The sequence below is a fragment of the Tasmannia lanceolata genome, unplaced genomic scaffold, assembly GCF_043159265.1.
Source record: "Tasmannia lanceolata isolate RefF3 unplaced genomic scaffold, GAP_Taslan_0.1 ptg000015l, whole genome shotgun sequence".
Lineage (NCBI taxonomy): Eukaryota > Viridiplantae > Streptophyta > Magnoliopsida > Canellales > Winteraceae > Tasmannia > Tasmannia lanceolata.
The window spans coordinates 13,596,897-13,611,829 of record NW_027518692.1 but is presented as its reverse complement, the minus strand read 5'-3'; the positions used below and the strand labels follow the sequence as shown (position 1 = coordinate 13,611,829).

Here is a 14,933-nt window from a genome sequence, read left to right as displayed (position 1 = left end):
CCATGTAAAAGTTTTACGGGAGAAATTGTCAAAGGACCTAAAGGACCTCTTTTGGATGCCACTAAAATGGGTCCTTATTTTCATATATGATTATTGTAAATTGATTTTACTTGCGATGGGGGCATTAAGTCCTGTTTGGAAGCTACTAGGTATATCATTTCTACTGCAATTATAATCATAGATTTCAAATAATCGTATCTAACTTTTAAACCTTCTACACAAAAAATAGGGGTGGCTAGGGACTTTCACAGAAAGGCATTTCACGGCTGGCTGTGGCGTGAGAGAACAGCTACACAGGCTCACTTTGTAGCAGATTTTGTCTAATTCATTTGGGTGGATCCTGTCTCATGCAACAGTCATATGCGAAATACCTTTCTGCGAAAGTCCCTAGCAAAACCCATAAAAATATTTGTTAATAATTTTTAGCAGTGGCACCCAAAGAGGTCCTGAACCATAATAAGTGAGCTTAATTAGCACATGGAACTCCTCTGACTTTTTGCAGGTCATGCAATGTGATTCCACATCCACATCTCATCACTCTCCCGTAGTGAATGGACGGTGATGGAGCCTTGAGTTCTAGTGGGGTTGAAATTTTCCAAGAAAACAGGACATTAATTTTCAGGGAAATTTTTTCTTGGCGTCGAGAGAGCCCCTAAGTAATGTTTGGCAGCCATGAAAGTATTTTCCATGGAATATTAGTTTATCAAGTGGTGGGAGAAGGGCAAACAGTGTGGGAGGAAGAGAATTGAAAGGCCACGAGTGAAGAGAGAGTGAGAAGTGGGTGAAAAACAGGGGAAAATAAAGTTCTTTTTTTCCTTATTTTTCACTCACTTGGCACCATCTCCTTACTCATGCCCTCTCAATTCTCTTCCCCTCAATCTCCCTACCACTCTTTCAACAATTGGAAGGGTAACATTCCATGCGAAAAATTCTTAGTTGCAAAACATGGCTTAATTGTTTCTAAACAGATCAAAAATAACTTAAATTGTTTTAAAACATCTTAATAAAGTTCTAAGATTGTATGTGTTAAATGTACAATATAAACGGTGGGTTAAAAAAATGGTTAGATTTTCTAAACTAAGAGAAGAACATCTGGACTCCTGATTCCAGCAAGAGTATTCGTTGGCCCACCTTGTCGACTGAATAAATAGAGACAACGGTGGAGAGGACATTGACAGCGCCAGTGATAACAGCATAATACAGAGAAGCTTCATTCTTGAATCCCAATGTATTGAACAAGACTGGAGTGTAGAACATTATGGCATTAATGCCGGGGAATTGCTGGAAGATCTGTACAAGTCGAAGAAAAGAATCTTCAGGTAATTCATTAACAGATAAAATCTCTGGTTAAAGAGCACTTTTCTAGTTACAATGCTAGACATGTTTACTACCATCTTCTGATAAGTCTTGTACAAGTACGCCACTAGATGGGATTATGATGTGGGACGGTTACTTGGGATTTTTTGTTAGTTAGGATCGCTTGTTAATTTATAAGTTAGAATCCTAATCCTAGAAAGAGTTTGAATGAAATTAGAAGATGAGTTTTAGTAGAAAAGGGAGAAGAATCTATATATGAGATGTTCATGTATGTAAGATCATATTTTCATTGAATAACAAAGTTATTTTGAGTTTTCCTTCTTATTTCTCCGGGGATTCGAGCGTTTTCATGAAAGAAGACTGTTTTTCTTCCCCTTAATAATATGGCACTGGCCAGGGAGGGCGAAGGGGGTAGGAAATGTTTCAATGAATTATCGTCAATAAAATGGAATCAAGTAGAAGGAGAACTGGGTTCCGCAAGGTCTGGTGATGTTGAGGACAGTGATATTCACCTTCTTCCCACTCGTTTCTACCGTGTCAGATTAGTAGAATTGGATTACAATATTAGACTTTGTAAACTAATAGAGAATGACCAGGCAGAAAGCCGATGTTAGGATCAATGAGATTGTGAAATTGTTGGGTCCCATAAGGGGAGATATAATGGAATGAAGATCGCTGATCTTGAAAACATCCTCAGAGAGACAAGTTACATGGTCTCGGTCCCAAGCACATTCCGTGCGATAACAAAGTAGTACAAAAATGAACAGTTCATCTATTCTTGGCAGCTGAGTCCAAAACTGATTATTGGATTCAAAATTGCATTTAAGCGCTGTTCATTTTGGATTTTGAGTTCGAAACTGATTATTTAATTTAAATTTTCAGTTCAATTATATGTTTTGGATTCAAAACAAACAGGGCCTTAATTTTGAGTCCCATAAACAGTTTCAAAATCAAAATCAATCCTCAAAATTCAAAACGACCGGAGCCAAAATGAATTCTGATGGATCTAGACATGCGATCATCTGATCAAAACGTTCTCAATGACATTAGGCCGGACTTATTGTTGCCATTCAGACCAGTAAGTCCCTAGGTGTCTTCTAGGAAGGAGGTTAACAGCCTAGCATTCCTCAATATTGTAATACAATTAGGATACTCTTACGTAACTAACTACAACCTCTACAATTGTAAAATTGCCACATAACTAACTTTCATATGAGTGTTTCACAAAGAATCAATAGGGTTTAGGGTTGGGGACTACCTGAAGGCACACGGCGATAACCAGTTGGGGTCGGTTGCGTCGCTTTAGCAGGTTTATGAATGGATGTTTCACTTCCTGGGCTATGTGACTTGCCTCAACTAGCTCATTGCATTCAGGATCGACATATTTAGTGCCACGTATCTTCATCAGCACTGCCTTTCCTTCTTCAAAGCGGCCACATTCTATGAGACTATTGGGTGTGTCCACAACTAGGATTGACCCTAGTGTTAAGAGAAGCGCGGGGATCCCAGCAAGGCCTAGTGAAGCCGCCAGCCCCAAGGGTGGATGCTGCAAGTAAAAGGGTACGGTAATGAAGTTCATTATCAAAGGCCAAGAACAGAAGCAAATTAACCAAAAATACATCATAATCAGCAACAACAGAACTGGCACTATAGCATCAGAGCAACTATAACACTTCCAAAGCCAAGAAACAAAATCCAACCAAAACATAATTTTCTTTTGTAATCAACAACAATAACAAAAGCAGCATACAACAAACTTCAATGGGTTACTTGCATATAGACTAAATTCAAATTTAGTCGCAACCTTCCATAATGAGCTTTTCCTTTGAAGAAACATTGGATAGGTTAGAACCTAGAAACTATGTTGCATTAGTACATGTAGAGTCAAACACAGATATTAATGGGAGGAAAAATAATTCAAAAATAATTTTTCGTCGCCCCGTGCATCGCACGGGACTGCAACTAATTTATTTAATGGGAGGAGAAATTAGGGTAGGCTCAGTTTATTTACAAGATGAGACTTAAAATCATGCTAACACGAGCTCATCTATCGATTTTCTTAAAATCGATGAAATATTTTACACTTTCAATAAATTTAAAATTTTTGAAACTAATCACGCACATCATAATATTCTCTTATGTTCCCATATATTCAATACAGAAGAATTTTACAATGGATATATATAGACTATTAGATCGTTGGTTTTATGCTTTTACTCAGACTTCAAACAAAAGCATTTGAAAGCCTCCCATGCAAATAAATCCATGAAAACTATGTTTTTGTGACTGACACACTTAGTTATACCACCATGGTTACTATCCTACAACTGAGAATTATCATAACCACTGATCTCACCAACTTTCTTGGGGTTAAGGATCTTCTTCATCTTCATCCACGAACCTCTTCCAGTACCAGTGTTGCTTCCACACCCGCTCGGTCATCTCTTCAATGGGGATGTCTTTAGTCTCAGGGAGAAGGAAGAGGAAAAGAGGGACATTACCAAGACCCATGCGGAGAAAAAGAAGAAGATGCCAAACTTGAAGTGGCATAGCATGGATAGGAAGGCTTGGGCAATTACAAAGGTGAAGAGAAGGTTGACACACACTGTTAGGCCCAATATTGGTAACAGATGAGGCAGTGATGAAGGAGCTGATCTGGCGGGTCCAAACTGCTGAACTGATTGAGAATTATGTCTTGCACAGAAGTACACGAGGTCAGAAGACCTACCCGGAGTCGTAGCTCCGGATGGGCCCTTCGACACTCAAGTCAGTAATGGGCACAAAATTGGGAAAACTAAAGCTAGAGTTGATGGCTTTTTTAGGGATTCGGTCCCCTACCTTTGAGCCTTATAAGGCCTTTTATAGTGGAGTTTTGGGTATTGGATTACCCTTTTGCCTTTGGGGACACGTGTCAGCCTATTGGTGGATCAAACTTTACCCTTTCCTTCATGCCCTTGGACAGATGCAAGATTGTGGTTGGGCAAGGTTTACACTCTTTCTTTTCTTAGGTTGTAATGACCCTATTACCCCTTGTTGGGTGATGAGCATGTGGGCTTGCCTTGGTGCCTCATGTTGATCCGTGAGTGGGGGATCTTTTTACTCCCCATCAGATGCCCCCCACTTCCTTAGACCGGTGAGAGGTGAGGAAGTAGTTGTGCACCATAGCTTCTGCAGTTTGTCTTAATATGCTTATCTTCTAGGTCGGCCATGGTAGGTTGGTTGGTTCAGGTCGGCTGGCTAAGGTTGTCCGGATCAGGTCGACGGATTCAGGTCAGTTGGCTAAGGTCGGTCGGCTAGTTCATGGATTAACTGAAAAATGTATCAGGTCGGTCGATTCAGGTCGGCCAGCTCAGGTCGGCCGACAAGTCATTGAGCTACAACTTAGCCTCCTGCGGGTTAAGTTTTATCCACACGTTATATCCAGTTCGGCTAGAGATATTCTGAACGGCTTGAAGAACTGAATTTTGAGTCCAAATATCATGGTAGGCCGGAGATGTTCTGAACGGGTTGAAGAACTAGATTTTGAGGCCAAATATCCTGGTCGGCCGGAGATGTTATGAACGGCTTGAAGAACTGGATTTTGAGGTCAAATATCCTGATCGGCCATACTTGTTCTGCACGGCCGTCTGAACTGGATTAGCAAGCCAAATATTCAGTTCGGCCAAAGTCGTTCTAGTCGTCCTGATGAACTGGATTTGAAAGCCAAATATCCTGTTCGGCCATGTTCTTCACGGCCAGATGAACTGGATTTGCAAGACAAATATTCTGTTTGGCCTAAGACGTTATGGTCGTCTTGATGACCCGGATTTGGAGGCCAAATATCCTGTTCTGCCTAAGACATTCTGGTCGTCTTGATAAATTGGATTTGGAGGCCAAATATGTTGTTCGGCCATACTTGTTCTGCACGGTTGGATGAACTAGATTTGCATGCGAAATATTCAGTTCGGCCTAAGACGTTCTGGTCGTCTTGATGAACTGGATTTGGAAGCCAAATATCCTATTCGGTCATAGTTGTCCTGCACGGCCGGATGAATTGGATTTGCAAGCCAAATATTATGTTCAGCCTAAGATGTTCTGGTCGTCTTGATAAACTGGATTTGGAGGCCAAATATCATGTTCGGCCTAAGACGTTCTAGTCGTCTTGATGAACTGGATTTGGAGGCCAAATATCCTGTTCGGCCTAAGATGTTCTGAACGGCCGGATGAACTAGATTTGCAAGCCAAATATCCTGTTCGGCCTGAGATGCCCAGAAATTTGTCGCACTATATCCTGATCGGCTTGACATGATTAGAATTTTATCTTGTACCGGATGACACTATATCTTGGTCGGCTCGAGATGACCAGAATTTTGTCTTGTAGCGAATCATGCTATATCCTGGTCGGCTTGAGATGACCAGGATATAGCGCAATCTGCTAAAAGACAAAATTGAATTTTATCTAGAAGCCAATCACACAATGTCCTGGTGGCTTCAGATGACCAAAATTTTGTCCTGTAGCGCATCACGCTATATCCTGGTCGGCTTCAAATGACTAGATTTTTGTCCCGTAGCGAATCGCGCTATATCTTGGTCGGCTTCAGATGACCAGAATTTTGTCCTGTAGCGAATCGCGCTATATCCTGGTCAGCTTCAGAAGACCAGAATTTTGTGTTGCAGCGGATGGCTCTATATCCTGGTCAGCTTGAGATGACCAGAATTTTGTCTTACACCGAATCATCTATATCTTGGTCGGCGTGTGATGACCACAATTTTATCTTGTAGCGGATGACGCTATATCCTGGTCGGCTTGAAATGACCAGAATTTAATCTTTTAGCAAATCATGCTATATCCTGGTCGGCTTGAGATGACCTGGATAAAGCGCAATCTGCTAAAAGACAAAATTGAATCTTGTCTTGAAGCGAATCACGCCATGTCCTGGTCGGCTTCGGATGACCTGAATTTTGTCCTGTAGCGCATCGCGCTATATTCTGGTCGGCTTCAGATGACCAGAATTTTGTCTCGTAGCGAATCGTGCTATATCCTGGTCGGCTTTAGATGACCAGAATTTTGTCTCATAGCGAATCGTGCTATATCCTGGTCGACTTCAGATGACCAATATTTTATCTTGTAGCGAATCGCGCTATATCCTGGTGTACTTCAGATGACCATAATCTTGTCTTCTAGCTCATCACGCTATATCCTGGTCGGCCTGATATGACTAGAAATTTGTCGCGCAATATCCTGGTCGGCTTGAGAGGACCAGATTTTTGTCACGCTATATCCTGATTGGCTTGAGATGATCAGAAATTTCAAGTGAAATATCCCGCCCAGCCATGTGTGATCTGAAAGGCTGGACGAACTGGATTTTGGATGGCCTGCCACTTGCTTACTGTAGGCAAGTCTGAAAGGCTGCGTTGTATGCAGGTCGGCCAAATTCTGGTCGAACTGGTCATCACGACGAGCTTCAGCTAATCCTTTTTGGATAGGTTTATTCGTTGCATTAGTAACGACTCGATCTTCGACCTAGCTCGAGGCAGGCTTTTGGTCCGGAGCGAGCACCTTCAAATCGAGTTAGAAATTAGCATTTTACAGTTTCAACCGAACGGATCAGTTTCAGGCCCAACCCGAGGTGGACCTCAGGCTTTAGGCATGTCCAACCGGAGTTGGGACTCAGGTTTTTGGACTTATGTTTATTCTAACCGAGCAGGTCAGTCTTAGGCCCAACCCGAGGTGGACCTCAGGCTTTAGGCATGTCCAACCCGAGCTGTGACTCAGGTTTTTGGACTTATGTTTATTCTAACCGAGCAGGTCGGTCTTAGGCCCAACCCGAGGTGGACCTCAGGCTTTAGGCATGTCCAATCCGAGCTGGGACTCAGGTATTTGGACTTATCCCTCTTGTTGCCTTTGGAAAGCATTTTCGCCGACCACCTAACAAAATCTTCTTCTTTGATCATAGCCAAGATGCGGGTTCTAGACGTGTTGAGGGGCGTATAGCTCTCTTCCCTTCTCGATGTCTCCTTTCTCTTCTTGGAGGCTTATCCTCCCTAGATTGCTTCATAGGGTTCCTCTTTCGAAGTTCTCCTCCGTTTCGAATCCAGTGCAGCTAGCGTCTCTTCTACGGATATATACTCTTCTGCTCTAGTCATGAGATCTGCCAAGGAGTGTGGGTTTTGACGGGCTACAGTTCGTCGGAATTCATTGGATTTGGCTCCTGCGTGGAGCGCATTTCTGGCGGGCGAGGGATCTAGGTTCGGGACTTGGAGGGCCTCCCTGTTGAATCAGTTCATGAACGCTTTCAGAGACTCGCCATCATCTTATCTTAACGCCATTATGGATGCCGCTGTCTTTTGTGGCCTTCGACTACTCATGAAGTGTCGGACCAGATCATCCCCAAACTCCTCAAAATTGTCGATGGAGTTTGGTTTAAGGCGTGAGTACCAATCTCTTGCAGCTCCCGTTCGTGTGGTTGGGAAGGCCCTGTAAAGGAATCTATCGGAGGCACCATGCATGAGCATCATGGTTCAGAACATCTCCAAATGATCCACGGGATCAATTGTTTCATCATATTGCGGGACTGACAGCATCTTGAACCCTTTGGGCACTGGCGCACGTAATACTTTCTGTAAAGGGATGTCTGCTTAAGAATGGTCTTGAAATGGGCCGATTATGATCATTTGTCAGCTCCTCGATTCGATTATCCATTTCTTCAATTCTTCGTAGCATTGGGTCGGCTCTCCTCTCTACTCGGCTAGCTGGTCTGTTCCTTCTCTCCATAGTGGGACTTGCCGTTGAGTCCGAATGACTTTCTGAGCTCTTTCGACGGTGTCGAGATCTCGCCTGTTCTGCACCATCCTCTCTGGCTCGGTGTCTATGCACTGAGCGAGATCGGGATCGGTGACGGGGATGAGGTTCTGTTTGTGCATGTCTTGTTCTTGAGTGATGGGTCCACCTCATAAAGGAGTGGTGGGTCTGATCACGGCAGAGAGGTACAGGCTCTTCTCTATGGAGGCTCAACCTTCCTTGTACAGGTCAGGAAACTTCTGGGAGATGTTGCTGAGGCACTTGTTGGATCAGGTGCGTGTAATGATCAACAAGGGTTGTCATTTGTTGAAAAAGGGTTTGGATTTGCTTAGGGGTAGGAGTTGAGATGGGGATCAGATGTTTGGAGCGAGTTGGGCTGTGCTCTGCTGTAATTGGGGGAACAACCACCTCCGAAGTCATCCGCCCATTCCGCGCCGTGCGATGTGAGATAGGTCGGGTCGCCTGCGCAGCAGGGACTCGCGCACTCCTCCGTCCTGCCATTTATAATGGGATTTTAGAATGGCTTTTAGTTCGTGGTCCCACGGATGGCGCCAATCTGTTAGGCCCAAAATTTGTAACAGATGACGGGTCCAAACTGCTGAACTAATTGAGAATTATGTCCTGCACAGAAGTACACGAGGTCAGAAGACCAACCTGGGGTCGTACCTCCGAACGGGCCCTTCGACACTCAAGTCAGTAATGGGAACAAAATTGGGAAAACCAAAGCTAGAGACGATGGCTTTTTTAGGGATCCGGTCCCCTACCTTTGAGCCTTAGGAGGCCTTTTATAGTGGAGATTTGGGTATTAGATTACTCTTTTCCCCTTGGGGACAGGTGTCAGCCTATTAGTGGATCAAAATTTACCCTTTCCTTCATGCCCTTGGACAGGTGCAAGATTGTGGTTGGGCAAGGATTACACTTGATCTTTCCCATTTTAGGCTGTAATGACCCTCTTACCCCTTGTTGGGTGATGAGCATGTAGGCTTGCCTTGGTGCCACGTGTTGATCCGTGAGTGAGGGATCTTTTTACTCCCCATCATACACTTTCACGCTTTGGCCAGCAGATTGTGTTTTGAGGGGGAACCTCTCGCTTTGTATGAGCCCCCTCCCCCAATGGACCGTAAGACCATGCAAAATGAACACACCATGATCTCCACTAGGATCGCGAGCCTGTGGCTTAGGTCATAGCTATGGTCTTTCAACTTGATGCCTAAGATTATCGCGATCACCACCTGCACCATCAATAACAGCAAGCCACTTGATATAATCACTTAAATAAGTAATCATGATTAGATCTCGGTAAATACATCTCGTTTTATTGAAAAACTTAATGGTGGAAAAGGTTACCACGTAAAAGTTTTACGGGAGAAATTGTCAAAGGACCTAAAGGACCTCTTTTGGATGCCGCTAAAATGGGTCCTTATTTTCATATATGATTATTGTAAATTGATTTTATTTGCGATGGGGGCATTAAGTCCTGTTTGGAAGCTACTAGATATATCATTTCTACGGCAATTATAATCATAGATATCAAATAATCGTATCTAACTTTTAAACCTTCTACACATAAAATAGGGGTGGCTAGGGACTTTCACAGAAAAGCATTTCACGGCTGGCTGTGGAGAGAGATAACAGCTACACAGGCTCACTTTTTAGCAGATTTTGTCTTATTCATTTAATTCATTTGGGTGGCCCCTGTCTCATGCGACAGTCATATACAAAATGCCTTTCTGCGAAAGTCCCTAGCAAAACCCATAAAAATATTTGTTAATAATTTTTAGTGGTGGCACTCCTGAACCATAATAAGTGAGCTTAATTAGCAAATGGAACTCCTCCGACTTTTTGCAGGTCATGCAATGTGATTCCACATCCACATCTCATCACTCTCCCGTAGTGAATGGACGGTGATGGAGCCTTGAGTTCTAGTGGGGCTTGAAATTTTCCAAGAAAAGAGGGCATTAATTTTCAGGGAAATTTTTTCTTGGCGTCGAGAGAGCCCCTAAGTAATGTTTGGCAGCCATGAAAGTATTTTCCATGGAATATTAGTTTATCAAGTGGTGGGAGAAGGGGAAAAAGTGTGGGAGGAAGAGAATTGAAAGGCCACGAGTGAAGAGAGAGTGAGAAGTGGGTGAAAAACAGGGGAAAATAAAGTTCTTTTTTTCCTTATTTTTCACTCACTTGGCACCATCTCCTTACTCATGCCCTCTCAATTCTCTTCCCCTCAGTCTCCCTACCACTCTTTCAACAATTGGTAGGGTAACATTCCATGCGAAAAATTCTTAGTTGCAAAACATGGCTTAATTGTTTCTAAACAGATCAAAAATAACTTAAATTGTTTTAAAACATCTTAATAAAGTTCTTTGATTGTGTGTGTTAAATGTACAATATAAACGGTGGGCTAAAAAAATAGTTAGATTTTCTAAACTAAGAGAAGAACATCTGGACTCCTGATTCCAGCAAGAGCATTCGTTGGCCCACCTTGTCGACTGAATAGATAGAGACAACGGTGGAGAGGCCATTGACAGCGCCAGTGATAACAGCAGAATAGAGAGAAGCTTCATTCTTGAATCCCAATGTTTTGAACAAGACTGGAGCGTAGAACACTATGGCATTAACGCCGTTGAATTGCTGGAAGATCTGTACAAGTCGAAGAAAAGAATCTTCAGATAATTCATTAACAGATAAAATCTCTGGTTAAAGAGCACTTTTCTAGTTAGGAACATTCACGCCAAGTTACAATGCTAGACATGTTTACTACCATCTTCTGATAAGTCTTGTACAAGTACGCCACTAGATGGGATTATGATGTGGGACGGTTACTTGGGATTTTTTGTTAGTTAGGATTGCTTGTTAAATTATAAGTTAGAATCCTAATCCTAGCAAGAGTTTGAATGAAATTAGAAGATGAGTTTTAGTAGAAAACGGAGAAGAATCTATATATGAGACGTTCATGTATGTAAGATCATATTTTCATTGAATAACAAAGTTATTTTGAGTTTTCCTTCTTATTTCTCCGGGGATTCGAGCATTTTCATGAAAGAAGACTGTTTTTCTTCCCCTTAATAATATGGCACTGGCCAGGGAGGGCGAAGGGGGTAGGAAAAGTTTCAATGAATTATCGTCAATAAAATGGAATCAAGTAGGAGGAGAACTGGGTTCCGCAAGGTCTAGTGATGTTGAGGACAGTGATATTCACCTTCTTCCCACTCGTTTCTACCGTGTCAGATTAGTAGAATTGGATTACAATATTAGACTTTGTAAACTAATAGAGAATGACCAGGCAGAAAGCCGATGTTAGGATCAATGAGATTGTGAAATTGTTGGGTCCCACAAGGGGAGATATAATGGAATGAAGATCGCTGATCTTGAAAACATCCTCAGAGAGACAAGTTACATGGTCTCGGTCCCAAGCACATTCCGTGCGATAACAAAGTACTACAAAAATGAACAGTTCATCTATTCTTGGCAGTTGAGTCCAAAACTGATTATTGGATTCAAAATTGCATTTAAGCGCTGTTCATTTTGGATTTTGAGTTCGAAACTGATTATTCAATTTAAATTTTCAGTTCAATTATTAGTTTTGGACTCAAAAAAAACAATCAGGGCCTTAATTTTGAGTCCAATAAACAGTTTCAAAATCAAAATCAATTCTCAAAATTCAAAACGACCGGAGCCAAAATGAATTCTGATGGATCTAGACATGCGATCATCTGATCAAAATGTTCTCAATGACATTAGGCCGGACTTATTGTTGCCATTCAGACCAGTAAGTCCCTGGGTGTCTTCTAGGAAGGAGGTTAACAGCCTAGCATTCCTAAATATTGTAATACAATTACGATACTCTTACGTAACTAACTACAACCTATACAATTGTAAAATTGCCACATAACAAAATTTGATATGGGTGTTTCACAAAGAATCATTAGGGTTTAGGGTTGGGGACTACCTGAAGGCACACGGCGATAACCAGTTGGGGTCGGTTGCGTCGCTTTAGCAGGTTTATGAATGGATGTTTCACTTCCTGGGCTATGTGACTTGCCTCAACTAGCTCATTGCATTCAGGATCGACTTATTCAGTGCCACGTATCTTCATCAGCACTGCCTTTCCTTCTTCAAAGCGGCCACACTCTATGAGACTATTGGGTGTGTCCACAACTAGGATTGACCCTAGTGTTAAGAGAAGCGCGGGGATCCCAGCAAGGCCTAGTGAAGCCGCCAGCCCCAGGGGTGGTTGCTGCAAGTAAAAGGGTACTGTAACGAAGGTCATTATCAAAGGCCAGGAACAGAAGCCAACCAACCAAAAATACATCATAATCAGCAACAACTGGATTGGCACTATAGCATCAGAACAGCTATAACACTTCCAAAGCCAAGAAACAGAATCCAACCAAAACATAATTTTCTTTTGTAATCAACAACAATAACAATAGCAGCATACAACAAAGTTCAATGGGTTACTTGCATATAGACTATATTCAAATTTAGTCGCAACCTTCCATAATGAGCTTTTCCTTTGAAGAAACATTGGATAGGTTAGAACCTAGAAACTATGTTGCATTAGTACAAGTAGAGTCAAACACAAATATTAATGGGAGGAAAAATACTTCAAAAATAATTTTTCGTCGCCCCGTGCATCGCACGGGACTGAAACTTGTTTATTTAATGGGAGGAGAAATTAGAGTAGGCTCAGTTTATTTATAAGATGAGACTTAAAATCATGCTAACACGAGCTCATCTATCGATTTTCTTAAAATCGATGAAATATTTTACACTTTCAATAAATTTAAAATTTTTGAAACTAATCACGCACATCATAATATTCTCTTACATTCCCATATATTCAATACTGAAGAATTTTACAATGGATATATATAGACTATTAGATCGCTGGTTTTATGCTTTTACTCAGAGTTCAAACAATAGCATTTAAAAGCCTCCCATGCAAATAAATCCATGAAAACTATGTTTTTGTGACTGACACTCTTAGTTATACCACCATGGTTACTATCATACAACTGAGAATTATCATAACCACTGATCTCACCAACTTTCTTGGGGTTAATGATCTTCTTCATCTTCATCCACGAACCTCTTCCAGTACCAGTGTTGCTTCCACACCCGCTCGGTCATCTCTTCAATGGGGATGTTTTTAGTCTCAGAGAGAAGGAAGAGTGCAAAGAGGGACATTACCAAGACCCATGCGGAGAAAAAAAAGAAGATGCCAAACTTGAAGTGGCATAGCATGGATAGGAAGGCTTGGGCAATTATAAAGGTGAAGAGAAGGTTGACACACACTGTTAGGCCCAATATTGGTAACAGATGAGGCAGTGATGAAGGAGCTGATCTGGCGGGTCCAAACTGCTGAACTGATTGAGAATTATGTCCTGCACAGAAGTACACGTGGTCAGACGACCTACCCTGAGTCGTAGCTCCGGATGGGCCCTTCGACACTCAAGTCAGTAATGGGCACAAAATTGGGAAAACTAAAGCTAGAGATGATGGCTTTTTTAGGGATTCGGTTCCCTACCTTTGAGCCTTATGAGGCCTTTTATAGTGGAGTTTTGGGTATTGGATTACCCTTTTGCCTTTGGGGACACGTGTCAGCCTATTGGTGGATCAAACTTTACCCTTTCCTTCATGCCCGTGGACAGGTGCAAGATTGTGGTTGGGCAAGGTTTACACTCTTTCTTTTTTTAGGTTGTAATGATCCTATTAGCCCTTGTTGGGTGAAGAGCATGTGGGCTTGCCTTGGTGCCACATGTTGATCCGTGAGTGGGGGATCTTTTTACTCCCCATCAGATGCTCCCCACTTCCTTAGACCGGTGAGGGGTGAGGAAGTAGTTGTGCACCATAGCTTCTGCAGTTTGTCTTAATATGCTTATCTTCTAGGTCGGCCATGGTAGGTCGGTTGGCTCAGGTCGGCTAGCTAAGGTTGTCCGGATCAGGTCGATGGATTCAGGTCAGTTGGCTAAGGTCGGTCGGCTGGTTCACGGATTAACTGAAAAATGTTTCAGGTCGGTCGATTCAGGTCCGCTAGCTCAGGTCGTCTGCCTCAGGTCGGCCAAAAAATCATTGAGCTACAACTTAGCCTCCTGCGGGTTAAGTTTTACCCACACGTTATATCCAGTTCGGCTGGAGAAGTTCTGAACGGCTTGAAGAACTGGATTTTGAGGCCAAATATCATGGTAGGCCGGAGATGTTTTGGACGGGTTGAAGAACTAGATTTTGAGGCCAAATATCCTCGTCGGCCGGAGATGTTCTGAAAAGCTTGAGGAACTGGATTTTGAGGTCAAATATCCTGGTCGGCCATACTTGTTCTGCACGGCCGTATGAACTGGATTTGCAAGCCAAATATTCAGTTCTGCCTAAGACGTTCTAGTCGTCTTGATGAACTGGATTTGAAGGCCAAATATCCTGTTCGGCCATGTTCTTCACGGCCGGATGAACTGGATTTGCAAGACAAATATTCTGTTTGGCCTAAGACGTTATGCTCATCTTGATGGCCCGGATTTGGAGGTTATATATCTTGTTCTGCCTAAGACATTCGGGTTGTCCTGATAAACTGGATTTGAAGGCCAAATATGTTGTTCGGCCATACTTGTTCTGCACGGCCGGATGAACTGGATTAGCATGCGAAATATTATGTTCAGCCTAAGACGTTCTGGTCGTCTTGATGAACTGGATTTGGTAGCCAAATATCCTATTCGGTCATAGTTGTTCTCCACGGCCGGATGAATTGGATTTGCAAGCCAAATATTATGTTCAGCCTAAGATGTTCTGGTCGTCTTGATAAACTGGATTTGGAGGCCAAATATCATGTTCGGCCTAAGACTTT

At 42.5% G+C, this 14,933-nt stretch overlaps 2 pseudogenes; both read right to left on the bottom strand.

Moving 5' to 3' along the window:
• The window catches only part of LOC143891743 (sugar transport protein MST4-like), a 30,786-nt pseudogene extending 27,918 nt beyond the window's left edge, over nucleotides 1–2,868 (bottom strand).
• Nucleotides 2,869–3,687: 819 nt separating this feature from the next.
• LOC143891742 (sugar transport protein MST4-like) lies at nucleotides 3,688–13,285 on the bottom strand (annotated as a pseudogene).
• Nucleotides 13,286–14,933: the final 1,648 nt, after the last annotated feature.